Raw genomic sequence first — 24,133 nt, forward strand, 5'->3', positions numbered from 1 at the left:
TTGCCATTCTTAAATGACAAAATGTAACTAGCATCCTCCTAAAATCAGAAGAAACACAGGGTTGGCTGCCTTTACTCCCTCTATGCAGCACTGTGTAATGTCCCAGCCAATCCAACTAGATAAGATAAAAATAAGAGGTATAAGGATTTGAAAGAAAGAAAATTGTTTTCATTATTTGTAGATCATATCTTTGTCATATAAAGCATTCAAGAGCATGTACATAAAACTGTTAGAACAAGACAGATCAACACATTTCTAAATACAAGATTTAAAACAAAATCAATTACATTTACATATACCAGCAATAGCCAATTAAATAATGCAATAGAAAAAAATTCACAGTAGTACATAACTAGCAATATTACCAAACATTTGTAAGAAACTTAGAGAATAGGCCGGGCTCGGTGGCTAACACCTGTAATCCCAGCACTTTGGGAGGGTGAGGCAGGCGGATCACGAGGTCAAGAGTTCACGACCATACTGGTCAACATGGTGAAATCCTGTCTCTATCAAAAAAAACCAAAAAACAAAAAACAAAAATTAGCTGGGCATGGTGGCTCGTGCCTATAGTCCCAGCTACTTGGGAGGCTGAGGTAGGAGAATTGCTCGAACCGGGACCCAGGAGGTGAAGGTTGCAGTGAGCCGAGATTGTACCACTGCACTCCAGCTTGGGGTACGGAGCAAGACTCCATCTCAAAAAAAAAAAAAAATTTAGAGGATAAAGAAGTTATAAAAATGATACTAGGCCAGGCACAGTGGTTCACATCTGTAAATCCAGACCTTTGGGAGGCCAATGCAGGTGGATAACTTGAGGTCAGGGGTTCGAGAGCAGCCTGGCCAACATGGTGAAACCCTGCCTCTACTAAAAATACACACACAAAAAATTGCTGAACATGGTGGTGTGCACCTGTAATCCCAGCTACTCAGGAGGCTAAGGTAAGAGAATTGCTTGAACCCAGGAGGCAGGCGTTGCAGTGAGCCAAGATTGTGCCACTGCACTCCAACCTGTGCAACTGAGCAAGACTCCATCTCAAAAAAAAAAAAAAAAAACACGAAAAACAAAAAATTATACTGAAGGACATGAAAGATAACTCACAAATTAGAAGATGCTCCATTGACAGAATACTCAATATTGAAGGGTGTCAATTCTCCTTCAAGTTAATCTATACTTGATATAATGTCAGTCAAAATCTAAAAGCTTTGTCATAGATTTTGAATGCCTGATTTTAAAATATGTATGGAAAAGTAAAGGTGCAAAAAAGCCAAAATTATTTTAAAAACAAACAAAATCAGACAAACAAAAAACAAGAAGAAGGAATTTGTCCTCCCAAATATCAAAAGGGTTTTAGAGGTGGAATTTTCCTTTTTTCTTTTTTTGAGATGGAGTCCCACTCTGTCGCCCAGAATGCAGTGGTGTGACCTCGGCTCACTGCAATTTCTGCCTCCCGGGTTCAAGTGAGTCCCTGCCTCAACCTCCCAAGTAGCTGGGATTACAGGCGTGTGCCACCACACCCGGTTAATTTTTGTGTTTTTAGTAGAGACAGGGTTTTGCCATCCTGGTCAGGCTGTTTTGGAACTCCTGACCTCAGGTGATCTGCCAGCCAAGGCCTCCCAAAGTGCTGTGATTACAGGCATGAGCCACCAAAGACAGATTTGGGCAGAAATATTTAATAGTAAAGAGGATTAACAGAGCAGAACAGAGGGTCCTGAAACAGAACCAATAAAAGATGAAACCTTAATATATTATGGAGTAAACATTATTAAACAACAAGGAAATGATTCCACAAGGATGTTTTATTATTATTTAGCTAGCTTTCCACATGAAAAAAAGTTCAATAGAAATGCACGAACATTCCACTGGCCATTTAGGTCAAAATAATTATCAGATGGATTAATGACCTGATGTGAAAAATAACACCCCACAACCATTAGAAAAAAAATTATGGAAGAACACATTTGGAGGGTAGGTTAAAGAAGAATTTCTTAAGATATCAAAATCAAAATTCTGAGGATATTTCAGTTAATTTGATTGCATCATATAAAGCGTTCTGTATGACAAAAGGCAGTAAGACAGCTTACAGAGGGAAAGCCGAAACCCGAAAAGGAACCTGTGGCATATGTAAAACACAGGGGATTAAAATCCAAAATATGTAAAAAATAAAACAAATTAATAAGAAAAAGATAAACAATCTATTAGCAAATGGGAAAAGGACATGAAAGAGCAATTTGGAGAAGAAAATACAATTTCCAATGAATGCATGAAAAGATGCTAAATTTCCCTATTAAGAAAATAAGAAAAATTAAAATTAAAGGAGAGCTACTGTTTCACAGCCATCACAGAGGCAGAAATGAAACCAAATGACAATGTCATCTGTTGGCAAAAAGCTGGAGAAAGAACACCTGTGCCACCTATTAACTGGTGAGAGTAAATTGTTACAAAAAAATTTAGTAAAATTGAATTCAAAAAGCCACCTTCATCACCCAGTACTTCCTCATCTATTGAACATAAGAAATTGCTATTTTTGTAGGTCAAAAAATTGGTCAAACAGCAGTTTCAGATGGTTCAACCTCATTGTTGTATATGTTAGAATTCTCCCTGCCATGGAGGATGTATGTACACTGCATCATTAATTTTTAAAAATTTCTTAAGTTTTTAAAGTTTTAATTTTGTAGAGATGTCGTCTCACTATGTTGCCCAGGGTTGCCTGGAACTCCTGGGCTGAAAGGGTCCTCCTTCCTTGGCCTCTCAAAGTGTTGAGATTACAGGTATGAACTACTGTGCCCTGCCACCATCACTTTTAATATTAAAAATTGGAGCAATCCAAATTTTTTTTTGAAACAGGGGCTTGCTATGTCACCCACACCGGAGTACAGTGGTGTAATCACAGCTCACTGAAGCCTCCACCTCCCAGGCTCAAATGATCCTCCGACCTCAGCCTCTGTAGTAGCTGGGATTAGAGGCACTTGCCACTACGCCCTGCTAATTTTTGTATTTTTAGTAGAGGCAGGGTTTCACCATGTTGGCCAGGATGGTCTTAAACTCCTGATCTCAAGTGATCCACCTGTCTTGCCTCCCAAAGTGCTGGGATTACAGGTGTGACCCACCGCTTGTGACTTCATGCTGAAAAATTGAGTCATCTGTGTCATAAGCAGCTCTTGAGGGTGTGCCAGCCACTCACTGGGCCATCTTAATTCAGGTAGATAAGCCTAGATTGGATGAGGACCTCATCCTGGATCCTTAGGGTGGGATACAATTTATACAGATGGTTGTTTCTTGGGCATTAGTGAGATCTGTTACAGGTTGAACTGGAGAGTCAGTAGAGTCATCAACAGATGGAGGTTTCTGATGACAGAGCCAACAATTAGTAAAATTCCCCTGTGGGGAGGGTCTGGAAAATGGAATTATCCTTCCAGGAAAAAGAAGAAAATAAAGCAAGAATTAGAACTGAGAAAAGGGTGTATAGGCCTGTTCTGGACATCTTGGGAGAAGCCATTTCCTCAGAGGCTATCTGCTTCACATCCTAGACATTTTTAGTTTTAATATGTTGACAGGAGCACAAGTCCACACTTAGGAGCTGGGTTTGGGGTGTTTATTTTTATTTTTTTCTCTTATCTTTTGTTGATTTGCAATAGTTGTACATATTTTGGAGGTGCGTGTGATATTTTAAAACCTGTATACAATGTGCAATGATCAAATTAGGGTAATTGGGATACCTATCCTCATTTATCTTTTCCTTGTGTTGTGAACATTATCATTCTTCTAGCTATTTTGTATTGCAATAAACTATTATTAACTATCATTTCCTTACTGTACTATCAAATACTAGAATTTATTCCTGCTATCTACTTGTACCCTTTAACCAGCTTCTCTTTGTCCTCCCTCCCCCATCTCTTCGTAGCCTCTGGTACCCACCATTCTATTCTCTACCTCTGTGAGATCCAATCTTTTGGCTTCCACATATAAGAGAGAACATGTGATATCTTTTTCAGATGAGATGCATGTATCCAGGAATCCATGCCTTTGCATTTGGCTATGCAGAGGTTGGTCAGCTGCACCTGGTGTGCACGTTTCTAGTGAGGTTGGAGGGAATCCTTTTGTAAATGTCTTTTCCAATAGACAACAATATCCTTGCTGTAGGTTGTGGTGTTTTAGGTCTTTGTCTCCTGGGAGCACACTGTAGAAAGACTGATGAGAGTTTATATAATCTGAGGGGTCCTCGAGGTCAGAAGCATTCTAGGCAGGGCTTTTGGCCATGGCAAATGTAAGGTTTCCATCAACTTTGCCAGTTGAGTCTTAAGAGGACTACTGGTGTGTTCCACTCGTCCAGAGCACTAGGGATGATAATCACAATCGAAGTGTTGTACAATGTAAATATGCCAGAGAGCACATGCATGTTTTATAACTTGTCCTGTAAGACAAGCTTCTCATTCACTGTGAAGTTCAAAGGGGTTACCCAGGTAGGGATTATCTTCTCTAACAGGGCGTTGGCCACTGCTAAGGCAGTGGCTCATCTACAGGAGATGCCTTCAACCTAACAGGAGAACATACGGTGCAAAACTAAAACATCGTTGTATTCAAACAAGGGAGGTGGCTGGTTAAAAATATATCCTCCAGGTCTTTCATGGCCCATCAGGGAGGTTAAAATGGCCCAGAGTTAGCTGCCATGGTGGCACGAGCCTGTACTCCTAGCTGCTTGGGAGGCTGAGGCAGGAGGATCACTTGAGCCCAGGAGTTTGGGGTTACAGTGAGGTATGATCACACAACTGCACTCCAGCCTGGGAAACAGAGCAAGATCCCGTCTTAAAAAAGAAAAATAAATGGCCAGAGGCTATGTGCACTGGCTTTCTAGGATTGAATTTAGGATGGGTGGGGCAGACTACATAAGCATTTTTGGCTGATTTATTGATGTTACCCCACCAGTATTGTTTCATAAAAGTAATAATCTGTAGGCAAGGACTTCATGACCAAAACACCAAAAGCATTGGCAACAAAAGCCAAAATAGACAAATGGGACCTAATCAAACTCCACAGCTTCTGCACGACAAAAGAAACAGTCACTAGAGTGAATCGGCAACCAACAGAATGGGAAAAAATTTTTGCAGTTTACCCACCTGACAAAGGGCTGATATCCAGAATTTACAAAGAACTCAAACAGATTTACAGGAAAAAAACAAACAAGCCCATTCATAAGTGGGAAAAGGATATGAACAGACACTTTACAAAAGAAGACATACATGAGGCCAACAAACATATGAAAAAATGCTCATCATCACTGGTCATCAGAGAAATGCAAATCAAAACTACATTGAGATACCATCTCACGCCAGTTAGAATGGCGATCATTAAAAAATCTGGAGACAGCAGATGCTGAAGAGGATGTGGAGAAATAGGAACACTTTCACACTGTTGGTGGGAGTGTAAATTAGTTCAACCACTGTGGAAGACAGTGTGGCGATTCCTCAGGGACCTGGAAATAGAAATTCCATTTGACCCAGCAATCCCATTACTGGGTATATATCCAAAGGACTATAAATCATTCTACTACAAGGACACATGCACACGAATGTTCATTGCAGCACTGTTTACAATAGCAAAGACCTGGAACCAACCCAAATGCCCATCAATGATAGACTGGACTGGGAAAATGTGGCACATATACACCATGGAATATTACGCAGCAATCAAAAATGATGAGTTTGTGTCCTTTGTAGGGACATGGATGAATCTGGAGAACATCATTCTCAGCAAACTGACACAAGAACAGAAAATGAAATACCGCATACTCATAGGCGGATGATGAACAATGAGAACACGTGGACACAGGGAGGGGAGCACTACACACTGGGGTCTATTGGGGGGAATAGGGGAGGGACAGCCGGGGGTGGGGGGGAGTTGGGGAGGGATAGCATGGGGAGAAATGCCAGATGTGGGTGAGGGGGAGGAAGGCAGCAAATCACACTGCCACGTGTGTACCTACGCAACTATCTTGCATGTTCTGCACATGTAACCCAAAACCTAAAATGCAATAAAAAAAAAAGTAATAATCTTTTCTTTTGCCCATAACTTAAATTGTATACTGTAGTTAATAACGGAAACTTCACCGGGCATGGTGGCTCATGCCTGTAATCCCAGCACTTTGGGAGGCAGAGGCAGGAGGATCACTTGAGGTCAGGAGTTCAAGATCAGCCTGACCAACATGGTGAAAACCCATCTCTTTTAAAAATACAAAGTTAGCCAGGCATGGTGGCTCATGCATATAATCCCAGCTACTCCAGAGGCTGAGGCAGGAGAATCACCTGAACCCAGGAGGCAGAGGTTGCAGTCAGCCGAGATCATGCCATTGCACTTCAACCTGGGCAACAAGAGTGAAACTTTGTCTCCAATAATAATAATAATAGAAACTTCACGGTGTCTGGCAGGAAAGGTTTTTTTCCTTTGTTTGTTGTTTGGTTTTGGGCCAAATCAGGTTCCTCTTTATCATTAAACCAGCAGTCATTATTTTTTCAATTTTCTTCTTCAGCCTCTGGTGCTCAGTTCTGTGCATCTTTAGTAATTGTTTTATTATCAGCCTTTGGGAATGTTTTTAGCTGAGCCATGACCGAGATTTGATCAGTGGGACATAGAAGGGCAGCGTTCTTTGCTTCATTATCAGCAAGGTGATTTCCTCTAGCTTCCACAGAGTCTAGTTTCCAGTGGCCTGGAAGCTGCTGTATTGCATCTAATAATTCTTGTACTTAAAGCTCATTCTTTATTTCATCTTCATTGAAAGTGAGAAAACCTCTTTGCTTTGACAACATTCCAAAATCATCAGCAACTGCGAAGGCATACCTACTGTCAGTAAAAGGTTTACAGTCTTTCTCTTAATAATGAGTCAGGCTCGAGTTGAGAGCAAACAGCTCTGCCTATGGGGCTAAAGTGGCTACAGGCAAAGTAGCTGCTAACACAACCTCAAAGGCATAGTGACTGTGTAGCCTGCACTGGGCCTACCAGCATCATTCTTTCCATGTGAGCCATCTGTGCACCAGGAGAGCCAGCACTGCCCATCGAGGTGGTCTGTCAGAGTTGGCAGCCGTGTGGTGTCTGGCCTGAAGGAGAGGGGAGGAGAGTCATGGGATTAAGGTTGTTGCCCGTGAGTGAGACGGACGGTGGGCAGCAAGTAGGCAAAGCTCGTAGGAAGTGAGGCTGGCAGGAAGATGCTGGGCATGGTGCAAGTGTGAGAGCATCCAAAGCTAGAGGCTCATGTACAGTTGAGGGGTCCCGTGGCTGACTCCTCAGTGGCCTTGACTAACAGGGCTACAGTGGGAGCTGCTGTTAGACGGGGGATTTCCATGGGCCACAGGACCCCATCGTGGACTATAGTTTCTTAGAGGATGGTGCTGGCCTCAATGCATGTGGGTTAAGATCCCAGAGTGGTTTTTTCCATTTCGTACACAAAGAGGAGAAAACGTTTACAATTAGGATGACCTAGAGCCGGAGGATTTACCAATTTCCTCTTTAGTTTGTTAAGAGCTTAATCTTCAGATTCTGTCCAAATAATGAGGTCAGGTTAGATAACTTTTAAAAAGGCAGTCAGGGGCCGGGCGCGGTGGCTCACGCCTGTAATCCCAGCACTTTGGGAGGCCGAGGCGGGTGGATCATGAGGTCAAGAGATCGAGACCATCTTGGTCAACATGGTGAGACCCCGTCTCTACTAAAGATACAAAAAATTAGCTGGGCATGGTGGCGCGTGCCTGTAATCCCAGCTACTCGGGAGGCTGAGGCAGGAGAATTGCCTGAACCCAGGAGGCGGAGGTTGCGGTGAGCCGAGATCGCGCCATTGCACTCCAGCCTGGGTCACAAGAGCGAAACTCCATCTCAAAAAAAAAAAAAAAGGCAGTCAGGGCTTGGGCCGCAAGAGGAAAGTCAGGGGCTCTGTGAGGACAATAACCAGTAAGCCCAAGAAACCCATGGGGTTGGTGTTTGGGTTTTGGCTGAGGAAACTGCAAAATGCCTTGAATCCAGTCTGGGGCTCGACGCAGTCCAGCGCTCGGCCTGAGATTCTCCTAGCTGCCTTTCTCTCCAGGGCCTTCATGACCTTTGGCAGCCAGTTGCTTTGGCAGATGGGCACTGTCTTTTCCACAGATTGCCTGGGAAAAAGAGGCAACCTGGGAAGGAGAGAAAGAAGGAGGTCATCTCTATATTGTAGTAAAGTGAAGCCTTGGGAAATCCCATATCTTCCAAGTCGGCCTCTAATATTCGAGAAAAATAGGGAGGGCTCTCAGTAAAATCCTGGGGCCTTCCTGTCCAGGTGAGCTGCTGGTCTCCCCAGGTGAAGGCAAAAGATTCTGGCTGCCTGACCCACTGGCATACTGAGAATGCACTGCACAGCTCAGTGGCTGCAAATCCCTGCTGTTCATGCATAGTGAGTTTGTTATGGTTTGAGGACTTGAAACCACTGGATGCCTTGCAGTGACAGCAGGTTTATTGCTCAGAGGTGAACCCACGGTTGCTTGTTTTCTTCATAGGCAGAATCTGGATACTACAAGGACGAAGACATGAAGTGATGAGGCCCGGTTTTCTTGTATTCCTCTGTAATGGGCTGAAGACTTTGTCATGCCATCTGGTTGAATGGATAGCGTTTACTATATAATCCAGATTTTAATAGAAAGTACACTGTGAATTTTGCCATTATCACTGGATGATTTTGCCCATAAAGAGACAGGTATTTGATTCAGCAGTGAAGGAGTGGCATTATTTTTGTTTTCTGAACAGAAAAGACAACACAACAAATGAGGCAACATGGGGAATCAGCGGACTTCAAGGTTGAGTCAGCACAGTTCGGTTTGTCAGATTCTAAAATTATCACCACCGCCCCAACCCCAACTTTTGGAAAACAGAAATTCCAGCATAACATTTTTCCAGAAAATCACATCCTAGGGGGTGCACAAGGCAGTATAAACAAGCAAAAAAGAGTGGGTGTCTTGAAGAGGGCCAAGGAAGAAAGGAACCTGCTGTGAAACAATGTAGGCAAAGGCTTGTTGAAAAAGCCCACCATTTGTATCTTTTTATTACACTTCAGTGGGGGCTGATTGAGGCTGGTCGGGTTGGGGGCTGATTGAGGCTGGTCGGGTTGGGGGCTGATTGAGGCTGGTCGGGTTAGGGACTGATAGTAGCTCTGTACAACGTAAAAATCACACATTTGTAAATTCAGAAGGGAGAGTGTGGTGACCATTCTGACAGGCCAGAAAGTACAGCCTCCACTTCCAGCAGACACCGGAAACAAGACACTATGGGGCTGGGAGGACAAGGTAGATGGAATAGGAATTTATGCTGAAAAGGTTGGCCAAGTATACATACTTAGCAAGTTATAGGATGAGCTATGAATATTCAAGAAGGGGGTTGTGTGCATGGAGGGCGAACAAACATGCATGTTACATATGACCCATGTTCACTTGGAAGTAGAGTCAACATTTAAATACATTACAATTAAGCCGAAGTGTCAAAAGGTGAAGCACGGACAGGAAGGCTCTCAAGCGTGTAGCCAGTGTAACCAGAACCAGGTCCTGGGCTCTCATCCGGAGAAAGCTGCTGAAGTCCCTCTCTCGCTCAGTGAAAGCTGTAGCTCTGGCAGGTTGAAGGGGCAGGGTCAGTCAGTCAGCATCTAGCTCAATGAGCGGCAATTGTTTCAGTATTGCATAGCTTGAGGTCAATGCTTCTTTACCTGCGGAGAAAAAGATAAACCTTGCCCAGTTACAACACTGTTTCTTCTTTGACTGCAGGGCTGCAGGACTCAGCCCTTGTCTGGCATGGCCTTAGGTCTTGTTTATAATTTGGTATCTTGATGCCACCAAGAGTCAGTTCTCTCAGTATTACCGTCTCTACTTTAACCTCAATGCTGGGCTGTTGTTGGAATCTAAACCACAAAAGGGAAAGAGTATAATGAGGTATATCTGGCCTCCTGCTGGCTTTGGCTAAAAATTCAGCTTTTAAGGCTTCTTTGGGATCTTCTTGACCAAGACCAGGGAGGGGGTGGGGTCCACTCAGTCAGATAGGAGGCTGAAGATTTTTAGTTCTCAGAACAATGAAGACCTTATTCCCAAATTGGTTTCACCCAAATGATTAAGTGGGAGAACCGGAGATTCTCTCTTCTGTGGCAGAGCCAGGAGTTATCTCTTTTCCTATTGTTATGTGTGTGTGTGGGGGGCTGCCTAGGCATAATCAGGGAGCCCCATACTTGTTTGAAGAAGAAACAATGTTGTAACAGCCACAAGGATTCCTTCCATCTCCCCCTACCTTCTTTCTTTCTGTCTGTCTTGCTCTGTGGTCCAGGCTGGAGTGTGAGCTCAGCTCACTGCAACCTCTGCCTCCCAGTTTCAAGCGATTCTCCTGCCTCAGCCTCCCAAGTAGGTAGGATTACAGGCACCTGCCACTACACCCAGCTAATTTTTGTATTCTTAATAGAGACAGGGTTTCCCCATGTTAGCCAGGCTAGTCTCAAACTCCTGACCTGAGGTGACCCTTTGGCCTCAGCCCTGCTGGGATTACAGGCATGAGCCACTTGCCTGGCCCACAAGGTTTTTCCTTGTCCCTGAAGCTAAACAGGCACTGGCTTCAGGTGTGTGGGCAGGCTGATGTGCCAAATTAACTAGATCAGAAGTTGGCATAGTTCCCCATTCCAGGCAGGCCCTCTTGATAAGCTGGGAAAGTTTTCTAGAGAGCGGTTCACAAACAGAATTAAAGGCTACTTGAGTAGATTCAGCATCCATGGGTCATCCAGAATTTTCTTTAAATATACTCTAGGGCCGACTGTAGTAGCTGTAAATGGGCTTGTCAGGTTCTTGGGTACAGGCCTGGATTTTATTCCAGTCTCAGGTTGGAGGAAAATACTCAAGAATAGACTTTTGGGGTGTTTGTTGTGTGTGTGCGTGTGCGTATGAGTGCGTGTGTGTGAGTGTACATGTGTGTGCGTGCGTGTGTGTGTGTGTGTGTGTGTGGTGTTTGTTTTGCCATGCCTTGGACTTTTTCTTAGTCTTTGGCATTTTTGCCTAACTATTCTGCAGGGTCATGCCAACAAGACTTGGCCATCCAGTGTCAAGCCTGGCTTTCACCAAAAAGTATGCGACCCAACTGGCGTAGGTTAGAAACACCAGCTGATAAACCTGAGCACTGTGCTGAATTCATCAGCAAATTGATGAGGGTCTTCAATGGCCTTAGGGAATTCCTTGGCAACAGCTTGAAATTCAGCCATGCTCTGTGGAACAAAATTAAATTTGGGTGTAGAAGAATCATTTGTGAGTTTGAAGGGAAAGGTTCAGGGGTGGTGAGAGCTGAGGAATCAGAGGGAAAGGCAGTTCAGCCAAAGCAGAGTAGAGGGGGACAGAGGACAGAGAAGGAAAGTCTCTTCCGGAAAGAAAAGAGCCTGAGACCCTAAGGCCTCTCAGTTAATTTTGAGATCAGGAGGCTCTTTTTTTTTTTCGAATCAGGGTCTGACTCTGTCGCCCAGTCTGGAGCGCATTGGCACAATCTTGGCTCAGTGCAACCTCTGCCTCCCGAGTTCAAGTGATTCTCCTGCCTCAACCTCTTGAGTAGCTGGAATTACAGGCATGCATCACTATGCCTGGCTAATTTTGTATTTTCAGTAGAGATAGCGATTTCACCATGTTGGTCAGGCTGGTCTTGAACTCCTGAGCTCAAGTGATCTGCCTGCCTTGGCCTCCCGGAGGGCTGGGATTACAAGAGGCTACCAACATCCCCAGCTAATTTTTTGTATTTTTAGTAGAGACAGGGTTTCACCATGTTGGCCAGGCTGGTCTCAAACTTCTCTGATCTCACATGATCCGCCAGCCTCAGCTTCCCAAAGTGCTGGGATTACAGGCATGAGCCACCAAGCCTGGCCTGAGATCAGGAGGCAATTTTAGAATCCTGAACGCACTTAGATGCTTTGAGGTACCAATTGAAGTATGCCTCTCATTCAGATAGTTTGATTTTAGGACCATGGTATTCTAATTTTGTCCTAAAAAAGACAAGTTTGGGGAACTCAAAAGACCTCCATAATGAAGAACAAAAGAGTAAATTTTTTTCACCGAAGAACAAAATTAGCCATCTGTCCATCCATTGACCTCCCTTCCTCCTTTTTTTGACAGAGTCTGGCTCTGTCGCCCAAGGAGTGCAGTGCCTCCATCTTAGCTCACTGGAACCTCTGCCTCCCTGGTTCAAGGGATTCTCCTGCCTCAGCCTCCTGAGTAGCTGGGATTACAGGCACCTGCCATCATGCCTGGCTAACTTTTGTATTTTTAGTAAAGACGGGAGTTCCGCCATATTGGCCAGGCTGGTCTCAAACTCCTGACCTCAGGCGATCCACCTGCCTCAGCCTCCCAAAATGCTGGGATTACAGGCGTGAGCCATCGCGCCGGGCCCATCCACTGCTTTTTAATTGTGCTCTAGAGAGGACCACCATTTTAGAACATGTAGCCAGCTGGAGTCCCAGAAGGGGAACGATTATTGCATCTTTTGGAATTTGGGGGATCTCCTTCTGCTTCTTATTAATCTCTCAAGAGCAAAAGAAAAATCCTGTAAGCCCTGTTAGAGAATGCTAGGGGGTTGACTGGTGTTTTGTTTTACAGTGTCCGATGTTGGTTTCACTTGGCAGACAAGCCTGTGCACTACGACCTGTAACTAGATTTCCCCTAGACGCACAGATTTTTTTCTAGACTGGCAGGCCCCCTAGTGGTCATCCGCGTACCAGTTTATCCTCAACACAGGCGGCTTTTTATTCGGAGACTAAGGTCCCTCGTAGAAAGGTGGTGACAGCCCTAAGGTTTCTTAAAGGGTGGCCTCAAGCCCACCATTTTTTTTTTTTTTTTTTTTTTTTTTTTAAGGCTAGTCTTGCGCTGTCGCCCAGGCTGGAGTGCAGTGGCGCAATCTTGGCTCACTGCAACCTCTGCCTCCTGGATCCAAGCGATTCTCCTGCCTCAGCCTCCTGAGTAGCTGGGATTACAGGCACACACCACCATGCCCGGCTAATTTTTGTATTTTTAGTAGAGACGGGGTTTCAGTATGTTGGTCAGGCTGGTCTTGAATTCCTCACCTCAAGTGATCCGCCCGCCTCGGCCTCCCAAGTACTGGGATTACAGGCGTGAGCCACGCACCCGGCCGAGCCCACCATTTTTATAAAAGAAAGATATTCAGAAATAAAGAAGAAAAGTCTAGCAACAAATGGAAGTATGCACACACACAACAAAACTGAAACCCCAACTGCACTCACCGAGACCAGAAGAGAAACTTTGTTGCAAGAAAGAACTTGCCAGAAAAGAGAAAAAGTCTTTTCCAGCCCTACAAGGGATGCAAGATTCTTTGTGAAGGCACCTTAGCCCATGCAGACCCCAAATAAGGCCAGCAGTGCGCTGCTATGGAAGGGTGGAAGTTCGACCTGAAAGAAGATTTACCTGAGCAGAGAAAAGGTGACCCGGGGCGGTGGAGAGTGCAAAGGGCTTAACTATGGCACCTCCCCGGCTCCAGGAGCCGCCAGGCCCCTCCAAAAGCCATCTTGCCTCCCGGAGCGCTTCTGACACCAGATCAAGTCAACTTAAGAAAAGACTAAAGAGAAAACTATCTCCAAAGGTGATGAATTTATTGGGGATAGAAAAGAAAATTATGATCTAGAATGCACTATGTCAAGCCACAGGGGCATCCAGTGAGGGAAAGGTAAGAGAGGAAGCTTTTATTGGCAAAAAGCGAGGTGTTCACATAGCTGCTTGGAAACAGAGGTCCTTGGTTCTTCCTCTGGCTCAAAGCCAGATTTGCCATCAGTTCACTGATGGAGCTTGATGTTACTGGGAAGTGTTTTCTGTCTTTCTTTCTCTATTTTTTTCTTTATTTCTGTCTCCTTTTCTTTTTCAGATGCAGTTCCGCTCTTTTTGCCCAGGTTGGAGTGCAATGGCGCCATCTCGGCTCTCCGCAACCTCCGCCCCCTCCCCGGGTTCAAGCGATTCTCCTGCCTCAGCCTCCCGAGTAGCTGGGATTACAGGCGCATGCAACCATGCCTGGCAGATTTTTTGCATTTTTAGTAGAAACAGGGGTTCACCATGTTAACCAGGCTTGTCTCGAACTCCTGACCTTAAATGATCCTCCTGCCTCTGCCTCCCAAAGTGCTGGGGTTACAGGTGTGAGCCACCATGCCCCGCTGGAAAGTGTTCTTTCAAGAGCATCTTACCAGAATTGCTGCTGTCCTGAAGAATGCCTCGCAATAAGCCTAGTCATAGAGATCTGTGTACATGTGTAAAATGTGCAAGCCATGCAAAGAAGATGCATGAAGGATGTGAAGGGCTTTCTTGTGGGGCTTTAAGAAAGTCCTTGGAAACAGTTCTCATCTTAGACATGCAAGCATGAGTTCCTTCCACCGGCTTAGTGTTTCCTGGCACTATTCTGTCTGGATCTAACAAGAGTGACTTCATTCTGGCATAGCCATTTAATGGAATTTTTTTCAGCAACAAAAAGGAATAAATTACAGCTACAGCATGGATGAATCTCAGAATAATTATGCTAAGTTAAAGAAACCAAACAAAACAATATGTATGGTATGATTTCATGTATATAAAGCTCACCAACAGTTTGTCACACAAAGGATATATGCTAGGGGGATGGATACCCCACTCTTCATGATGTGCTAATTTGACATTGCATGCCTGCATCAGAACATCTCATGTACCCCACAAATATATACACCTATTATGTACCCACAAAAATTAAAAATAAATTTTAAAAACCCTCAAGAACATGAGTTGCAAATTGTAGCCTATAAGCAAAAGCCAGCCCTCCGCCTGTTTTTTTGTTTTTTTGGTTTTTTGACACAGTCTCACTCTGTTGCCCAGGCTGGAGTGCAGTGACACAATCTTGGCTCACCGCAACCTCTGCCTCCTGGGTTCAAGCAATTCTCTGCCTCAGCCTCCAGAGTAACTGGGATTATAGGCGCCTGCCACCACGCCCAGCTAATTTTTTTTGTATTTTTAGTAGAGACGGGGTTTCACCATGTTGGCCAGGCTGGTCTTGAACTCCTGACCTTGTGATCCACCCACCTCGGCCTCCCTAGGACTACAGGTATGAGCCACCACGGCCAGCCTCTTTTTTTTTTAATTTAAAAAAATTTTTTTAAACTCCTCCCAACATAAGCTGGTAACCACTTGTTTTTTAAAATAAAGATTTGTTGGAACGTAGCCTGACCATTTGTTTAATATTGTTTATGGCTGCTTCCAGGCTCTGATGGCAGCACTGGTAGTCTCAACAGAGACCTGCGTCACCTAAAGGTTTTACTATCTGGCCCCTTACAGTACACGTTTGCTGAGCCTTGCTTTAGTGTACATGTTTTATCTGCATAGGAAGTAAGATGGGACCGGGTGCACTGGCTCATGTCTGTAATGCCAGCAGTTTGGGATGCCAAGGCAGGAGGACCACTTGAGTTCAGGAGTTTGAGGCCAGCCTGGGCAATAAAGTGAGACCTCATCTCTACAAAACAAAAAGTAAGGTAAATTAAAAACTAAAAAGAAAAAAAGATGGGAGCTATAAAATGTTCCTAGAATTAGAAAGTTAATTTTAGAACACAAGGCCAATATATAAAATCAATTATGTTTCCGGCTGGGTGCGGTGGCTCATGCCTGTAATCCCAGCACTTTGGGAGCCCAAGGCGGGAGGATCACGAGTTCAGCAGTTTGAGACCAACCTGACCAACATGGTGAAAAATTTAAAAAAAAAAAAAAAATTTTAAAAAATCAATTATGTTTCTATCCATTAGAAAAGAAAATAATTAGGAAATAAAACTAAAACATATTCAATTTGGAATAACATTGGAAAATGAAATACTTAGAAATAAATTAATTCTACCCAGATTGCTCAATCTAATCCAAATCAAAATCTTAAAAGGCATCCTTGAAGAAATTGGCAAGTTAATTTGCAAGTTTATATTGAAACGTAAAGGACCTAAAATAACCAAGATAGTATTGAAAAATAAGAACAAGGTCAGATCATTTACATTACGTGATTTCGAAATTTAACATAAAGCTTCAGGAATCAAGGCAGTGTAGTATTGGTTTAGGTTGGACATGGAGATGGCTGAAACAAAGCAAAAATTCTGAAAACAGACCTACACTTACATGGTAACTTGATTTTGAATAAAGGTGCCAACATAATTTAATGTGGAAATGGAAATCTTTCAACAGGTGATGCTGGAGCAACTTGTTATCCAGATAGACAAACACGAACACTAATCCTTACTCATTGGAGGCAGCGTACTCAAATATTCACAGGGGTGAATCATAAACTTAACACAGGACAAATTCTACTCAACCACTAGAAGACAACATGGTACTGCAACCTCCACCGCCCCAGTTCAAGTGATTCCCCTGCCTCAGCCTCCCAAGTAGCTGAGATTAGAGGCATACGTCAGCACAATCAGCTAATTTTCTTTTTTTCTGTATTTTTAGTAGAGATGGGGTTTTACCATGTTGGTCAAGCTGGTCTTAAACTCCTGGCCTCAAGGGATCCACCCATCTAGGCCTACCAAAGTGCTGGGATTACAGGTGTGAGGCACCGTGCCCAGCCTAAACATGGTACACAATCTTTTAACACTGACTCAGGCAAATGTTTTATAAATAGAACATAAAAAACATAACTCTAAAGAGGAAAAGTTGCTGGGTATAATGGCTCACGCTTGTAATCCCAGCATTTTAGGAGGATGTAAGGGGCAGATCACTTGAGGTCAGGAGTTCAAGATCATCCTGGCCAATATGGTAAAACCCCATCTCTACTGAAAATACAAAATTAGTCGGGTGTAATGGCACATGCCTGTAATCCCAGCTACTCGGGAGGCTGAGATGAGAGAATTGCTTGAACCCAGGAGGGGGAGGTTGCGGTAGGCCAAGATCATACCATTGCACTCCAGCCTGGGCAACGAAACAAGATTCCATCTCAAAAAAATAAAAGGCTGGGCGCGGTGGCTCATGCCTGGAATCCCAGCACTTTGGGAGGCTGAGGTGGGTGGATCACCCGAGGTCCAGAGTTCGAGACTAGCCTGGCTAACATGGTGAAACCCAGTTTCTACTAAAAATACAAAATTTAGCTGGGTGTGGTGGCAGGTGCCTGTAATCCCAGCTATTTGAGAGGCCAGTGCAGGAGAATCCCTTGAACTTGGGAGGTGGAGGTTGCAGTGAGCTGAGATCGTGCCATTGCACTCCAGCCTGGGCAACAAGAGCAAAACTACATTTCAAAAAAAAAAAAAAGGAGGTAGGGAGTAACAAGATGAATTTCATTAAAACTAAAACTTTTTTCTTCATAAGGCACAGTTAAGAAAATAAAAATGCAAGCCACAGACTGGAAATAAATATTTGCAAAATGTATATATGATAAAATGTTTGAATCTAGGATGTATAAAAAAATTCTTATAACTAAAACTGAGAAGACAAGTAACCCAATAACAATGGGCAGATAACCCAAAAAAACTAGGGAAAATATCAGATCATATACTTCACAAAGGAAGGCAGACAAATGGGCAGTAAGGACAAGATGCTCAACACTGCTGACATCAGGAAAATGCAAATTAAAACCATAAAAATACAGAAAATGAGATACTAGAATACATCAGTAGAATTTCTAATATTCAGAAGACTGACAATACCAAGTGTTGGTGAGGATGTAAAGCAGCTGGAGCTCTCATATATTGCTGATGTTGCAGTCTCTCCAATGCACCACAATGTAGTAGTCTCTCTTGTGAGGTACTACCAGGAGATCTTTGTCTCATATCCAGAATGATTAAGGAGCACAGACACAAGGGTGATATTGCAGTGAAAATTTAGTAGGTGAAAGAAGAATGCTTTCTGCAGAAGAGAGATGAGTCTGAGTGGATTGCTGTTTTTACAGTTAAATTCAAAAGCTTGTATAAGAAACTTCTCTCATGTCTGTAGCAGTTTGAGTAACTTATCAATAAAGCTGTCTGTGCCAATCCCCATATCTTATGCAGCTGCAGGTATGTCTCTAGGCAAGCACCATGTGCTGCTTTTTTGTTTGTATAATTGTAGGTTTGTTTTAGGTAAGCACCCCCTTCTCTGTGCAAGCCGCCACAGAGCCCACTGTGCACATGTCTGAAAAGGGGAGGAAACATTTTCCTGGGAGCTTGTTAATCATACAAAGAACAAAGGGCTTCTATGTTGGACTTTGCCTGTCTGCCTGTATATCTGTGGCTTAGCTATGCAGCTGCAGTCTGAATTTTCTCCAGGCTGCTCTATTTTTGCCTGTAGCTGTGATTTTTCAGAGAAGCAGCTTCTCTGAGGACTGGTCCCTTAGTTGCTTACCCAAGTAATTTTTCCTTTCCTTCTTCCTCGTTGATAGGAATGCAAAATGATAGTCATTTTTACAAAACGGTATTGCAGTATTTTATAAAGTTAAAAATGCATTTATCATATGACCTGGTAATCATATTACAAGAAAAATGAAAATACGTGCCTACACACAGACCTTACAGAAACATACATGGTGGTGTTACATACATGCTATATACATATGTAGGGATGTGCATACATTATTATATATAGTATCTCCAAATTGGAAACAATTCAAATTTCCATCAACTGTGGAATTGATATAAAAACTATGGATCTCCTTACGATGGAATACTTCTTAGCAATAAAAAGGAACACAGTGCTAGTAAATGCAGCAAATTAGTAATACAGCAACAACATGGATGAATCTCAAAGACATCATGCTAAGTGAATGAAATCAAATGCAAAAGACTACATATTTTGTGATTCCATCTGTATCAAGTTCTAGAAAGAGAAAACCATAGTGGAAAAAAGCAGATTGGTAGGCGAGGAACAGCTACAAATGGAAACAAGAGAACTTTTTAGGGTGATGGAATCATTCTGTATGTTTTTATTCTATTTCTTCCCTTTTTTTCATCTCAAACAGAGTTTCTAACCTTCTGTATCTTGATTGTGATGGTGATTACGTAACTGCACAAAATTATCAAAACTCATCAAAGTGTACATTTAAATTGGTAATTTGTATTATGTATCAATTATAACTCAAAAACCCCGAAAATTTAATTTTAGAATATGGAAAGGATAAAGTCAGAATAAAAGGCAAACATAGCAGGGTGCAGTGGTTTATACCTGTAATCCCAATACTTTGGGAGCCTGAGGCAGGAGTTCAAGACCAGCCTGGGCAACACAGTGAGACCCTATCTCTATGAAAAAATATTTTTAATTAACTGAGCATGGGGCATGTGGCTTATAATCCTAGCTACTCAGGAAGCTGAGGCAGGGGTATTTCTTGAGCCAAGAAGTTCGAGGCTGCAGTCAGCTACAAGCGCACCACTGCACTTCAGCCCGGGTGACAGAGCAAGATTTTGTTTAAAAAAAAAAAAATGGGCTGGGCTCATGCCTTTAATCCCAGCAATTTGGGAGGCTGAGAGAGGTGGATCACCAGAGGTCAGGAGTTTGAGAACAGCCTAGACAACATGGTAAAACCCCATCTCTACTAAAAATACAAAACATTAGCCAGCTGTGGTGCAGGCACTTGTAATCCCAGCTAGTCTGAAGACTGAGCCAGAAGAATTGCTTGAAACTGGGAGGCAGAAGTTGCAGTGAGTCTAGGTCACAGCATTGCACTCCAGCCTGGGCAACAAGAACGAAACTCCATCTCAAAACTAAAAATAAAAATTGGCAAGCCAGGCATGGTGGCTCAAGCCTGTAATCCCAGCATTTTGGGAGGCCGAGGCGGGTGGATCACGAGGTCAAGAGACTGAGACCATCCCAGTCAACATGGTGAAACCCTGTCTCTACTAAAAATACAAAAAATTAGCTGGGCATGGTGCCAGGTGCCTGTAATCCCAGCTACTCAGAGACTGAGGCAGGAGAATTGCCTGAACCCAGGAGGCAGGAGAATTGCCTGATCTTGCGGTGAGCCGAGATCACGCCATTGCACTCCAGCCTGGGTAACAAGAGCAAAACTCCGTCTCAAAAAAAAAAAAAAAATTGGCAAACAAAAAAGGCAACTATTTTTTTATCATTAACTATTACCTTCAGAGACAACTACAAGTTGTCCAAGAGAAAAAGCAGTATTAGTATGCCATTTGGCCCAACAGTAAACAACAGAGGCAGAGTATCAGTGATACACAGTGACTCACCGAAAAATTGTATGGGAAAGGAATGGGATGGTGAAGTGATGTAAGGTGTTACCCTTCACCTGCCATGATGGGAAGAGAGTGGATACAATATAACTGCAAATTGGTGTTTAAAAATAGCAGTACAAGCATATTATTAGGAAATACATAAAAATATTTACACTGGGAAGTGGGACTCAGCAGGGGAAAGGTGAGGGATAGGGATGGATTTTTTCATTTAAACATTTATTTAATTTTTAAGGCTGAGTGTAGTGGTTCATGCCTGTAATCCCAGCCCTTTCGGAGGCCGAGGCAGGTGGATCACCTCAGGTCAGGAGTTTGACACCAGCCTGGCAAACACAGAGAAACACCATCTCTACTAAAAATACAAAGATTAGCCAGGCATGGTGGCAGGCCCCTGTATTCTCAGCTACTCAGGAGGCTGAGGCAGGAGAACGGCTGGAACCCGGGAGGCGGCAGTGAGCCGAGATCGCACCATTGCACTCTAGCCCCAGCTGACAACAGTGATACTCCGTCTCAGAAAAAAAAAAATCTTTTAAAGCTATGTCAATATATGTATTTGACAAAATAATTTTGAAATAAAAATGCTTTTTATTTACTTTTATATTTTCTCATAGACAATAAACGCATTTAAGGCTACTTTACCATACATTTTCATTATTTTTTTTCTTTAATTTCTGTTGCCCAGGCTGGAGTGCAGTGGTGCAATCTTGGCTCACTGCAACCTCCCCCTCCTGGGCTCAAGCTATTCTCCTGCCTCAGCTTCCCGAGTAGCTGGGAATACAGGTGAGCACCACCATGCCCAACTAACCATTTTTTTTTTTTTTTTTTTGTATTTTTAGTACAGACAGAGCTTCCCCATGTTGGCCAGGCTGGTCTCCAACTCATGACCTCAGACAATCAGCCCCCGTTGGCCTCTCAAAAGTACTAGGATTACAGGCATGAGCCACTGTGTTTGGCCTCATTTTTTCTTTTCTTTTTTCTTTTCCTTTTCTTTTTTTTGAGATGGAGTCTCACTCTGTCACCCAGGCTGGAGTGCCATGGTGTGATCTTGGCTCACTGCAACCTCTGCTTCTCAAGTTCAAGTGATCTTCGCACCTCAGCCTCCCAAGTAACTAGGACTACAGGCGTGCACCACCATACCTAGCTAATTTTTGTATTTTTAGTAGAGACAGGGTTTCACCATGTTGGCCAGGCTGGTCTCAAACTTCTGACCTCAAGTGATCCACCCACCTCAGCCTCCCAAAATGCTGGGTACATTTTGATTTTTGATTTATAATTTTTGGCTTTGTAATAAGAGGCTGTAAGAGAATACACCTAATAGAATCAACGTTTAGAGAATTTATTAACATTTTTGTTGTAGCCAAGAAAATGGTCAGTATTTGTCATTGCTCCTTGGGCATAAAAGAAGAATATCTATACAGCAAAGCTATAGTAACCCAAATAGCATGGCACTGTCAATAAAACCAACACATAGGCTAATGGAACAGACTAGAGAACCCAAAAATAAATCCACACATTTACTATCAACTCATTTTCAACAAAGACACCAAGAATATATACTGGAAAAAAGGACAGTCTCTCCAATAAATGCTGCTGGGTAAACTGGATATCCACATGCAGAAGAAAGAAACTAGACTCCCCTCTCTCACCATATAAAAAAATCAACTCAAATGGATTACAGACTTAAATGTAAGACCTGGAAGTATAAAACTACTCCAAGAAAACAATGGGGAAATGCTGCAGGACGTTGATCTGGGCAAAGATATTTTGGGATGAGACCTTGAAAGCACAGGCAACAAAAGCAAAAATAGACAAATAAGATTGCATCAAACCAGGAAGCTTCTGCACAGCAAAGGAAGCATTCAACAGGGTGACCAGACAATGCACAGAATGGGAGAAAATATTTTGCAAACTACTAATTCAACAGGGGATTAATAACCAGAATAATCAGTTCAATAGGAAAAAATAAATAATCTGATTAAAAACTAGGCAAAAGACCTAAGTAGACATTTCTCAGAAGAAGACATACAATGATTAACATCACTAATGATCAGAAAAATACAAATCAAAGCCACAATGAGATGTCATCTTGGCCCAGGCTGAAAGGCTGTTATTTTAAAAACAGCAGTAAGCTGAGATCGCACCATTGCACTCCAGCCTGGGTGACAGAGCAAAACTGCATCTCAAAAAATAAAATAAATTTCAATTTCAATTTAAAAAATAACTAACGCTGGTGAAGATGGAGAGAAAGGGAATGCTTACACACTGTTTGTGGGAACACAAAGTAGTACAGCCGTTATGGTAAACAACATGGAGTTTCCTTGAAAAACTAAGAGTATAACTGCCTTATGATCCAGAAATCCCACTGCTGGGGATATATATATGCATATTTATACATATATATATGCAAAAAACAAACAGGAAAACAGTGCATAGAAGAGATACCTGCACTCCCTGTTTATTGCATGACGATTCACAACAGCCAAGATATGGAATCAACCTAAGTGTCCATCAATAGATGAATAGATAAAGAAAATGTGGTACTTATACACAATGGAATATTATCCAGCCATGAAAGGAATAAAATCCTGTCATTTGCAGCAACATGGATAGAACTAGAGGTCATCATGCTATGTAAAATAAGCTAGGCACAGAAAGTCAAATATTACACGTTCTCATTCATAGACGGAAGCTTAAAAAGTGGATCATGGAAGTAGAGAGTAGAATGACAGTTACCAGAGACCGGGAAGGGAAGTGAGGAGTAAGGGTTAAATGGGTACAAAAACACAGTTATAGAAGAAATAAGTTCCAGCATTTGATAGTATTCAATAGTAGGGAAATTGACAAAAATGTATTTTTCAAAATAGCTAGAAGAGGAGAAGTATAATGTTTCCCACACAAAAAAACGATAAGTATTTCAGGTGATGGATATCCTAATTACCCTGATTTTAATGTTTTAAAAAGAAGTATAGCTCTGCTCACCTCCTGCTGTATGGTCCCGTTCCTGAGAGCCTGCAGGCTGATGCCAGTCTGTGAGCAGGGGGTTGGGGACTCCTGCTCTAACAGACCAGGTCCTTGTCCTCATGCAGAAAGTCCAAGATGATAAGCATGGCAACATTTTGGTAAAGCTAGAAAATAACATCATTGCGAGGAACGATCCAAGATCGCTAACATCTCGGGATTGCAGCTCCTAGTGAAAGCTCAGAGAACGAGAGGACACCACACTTTCAGACAAATTTTGGTCGCTCCTGGAGCAGAGGATTCCCAGTGGAGGAGTCACACAGGTCACCAGCACAACTCTTGTGGCCGGCGCAGCAGTTCTGCCTGCACCTTGGCGCGGCAGCTCTTGGTGCAGAGTAAATGGGACTGCTTCCCCTTCTGACTGAGGTTTGGAGCTCCGGGAAGGCAGAGTCACCTATTACGGACTCAAGAAGGAAGACAGACTGGAGATTCCCAGGCAGAAAAGCACCATCAGTCTTAATGCTGCTGTTTTGGCTGGCGCAGTGGGTTGCTCATATTTCAGCCCTGGGAATTAACAACTTGGACATCCATTGAGAGACCTAATTTGAAAGTTGGTAATTACAAGATGACAGGTGGATAAATTTACAATGATGGGAAGAAACCAGCATAAAAAGGCTGAGAATACTCAAAATCAGAATGCCTCTCCCTCTAAAGAGGATCACAGTTCCTCATCAACAAGGGAACAAGGCTTGATGGAGAATGAGCGCATCCCATTAATAGAACCAGGCTTCAGAAGATGGATAATAAGAAACTTTTGTGAGTTAAAAAAACATGTTGTAGCCCAATGTAAAAAAACTAAGAACTTTGAAAAAAGGTTTGACGAAATCCTAATGAGAATAGACAACTTAGAGAGGAATATAAGTGAATTAATGGAACTGAAGAATACAATACGGGAACTCCAAGAAGCATGCACAGGTTTAAACACTCGAATTGTTCAAGCAGAAGAAAGGATATCAGAGGTC

At 42.9% G+C, this 24,133-nt stretch overlaps 1 long non-coding RNA gene across 1 annotated transcript; it reads right to left on the reverse strand.

Annotated features, from left to right (window-relative positions):
• Nucleotides 1-1,776: 1,776 nt before the first annotated feature.
• LOC118151358 (uncharacterized) lies at nt 1,777-23,184 on the reverse strand. The gene is made up of 3 exons (XR_008479490.2): nt 23,133-23,184; nt 9,465-9,701; nt 1,777-5,468 (listed from the first exon to the last, which is right to left on the reverse strand). It is a non-coding gene; the product is annotated as an uncharacterized LOC118151358 (long non-coding RNA).
• Nucleotides 23,185-24,133: the final 949 nt, after the last annotated feature.

This window comes from Callithrix jacchus, chromosome 2 (assembly GCF_049354715.1).
Source record: "Callithrix jacchus isolate 240 chromosome 2, calJac240_pri, whole genome shotgun sequence".
NCBI classification, from domain to species: Eukaryota; Metazoa; Chordata; class Mammalia; order Primates; family Cebidae; genus Callithrix; species Callithrix jacchus.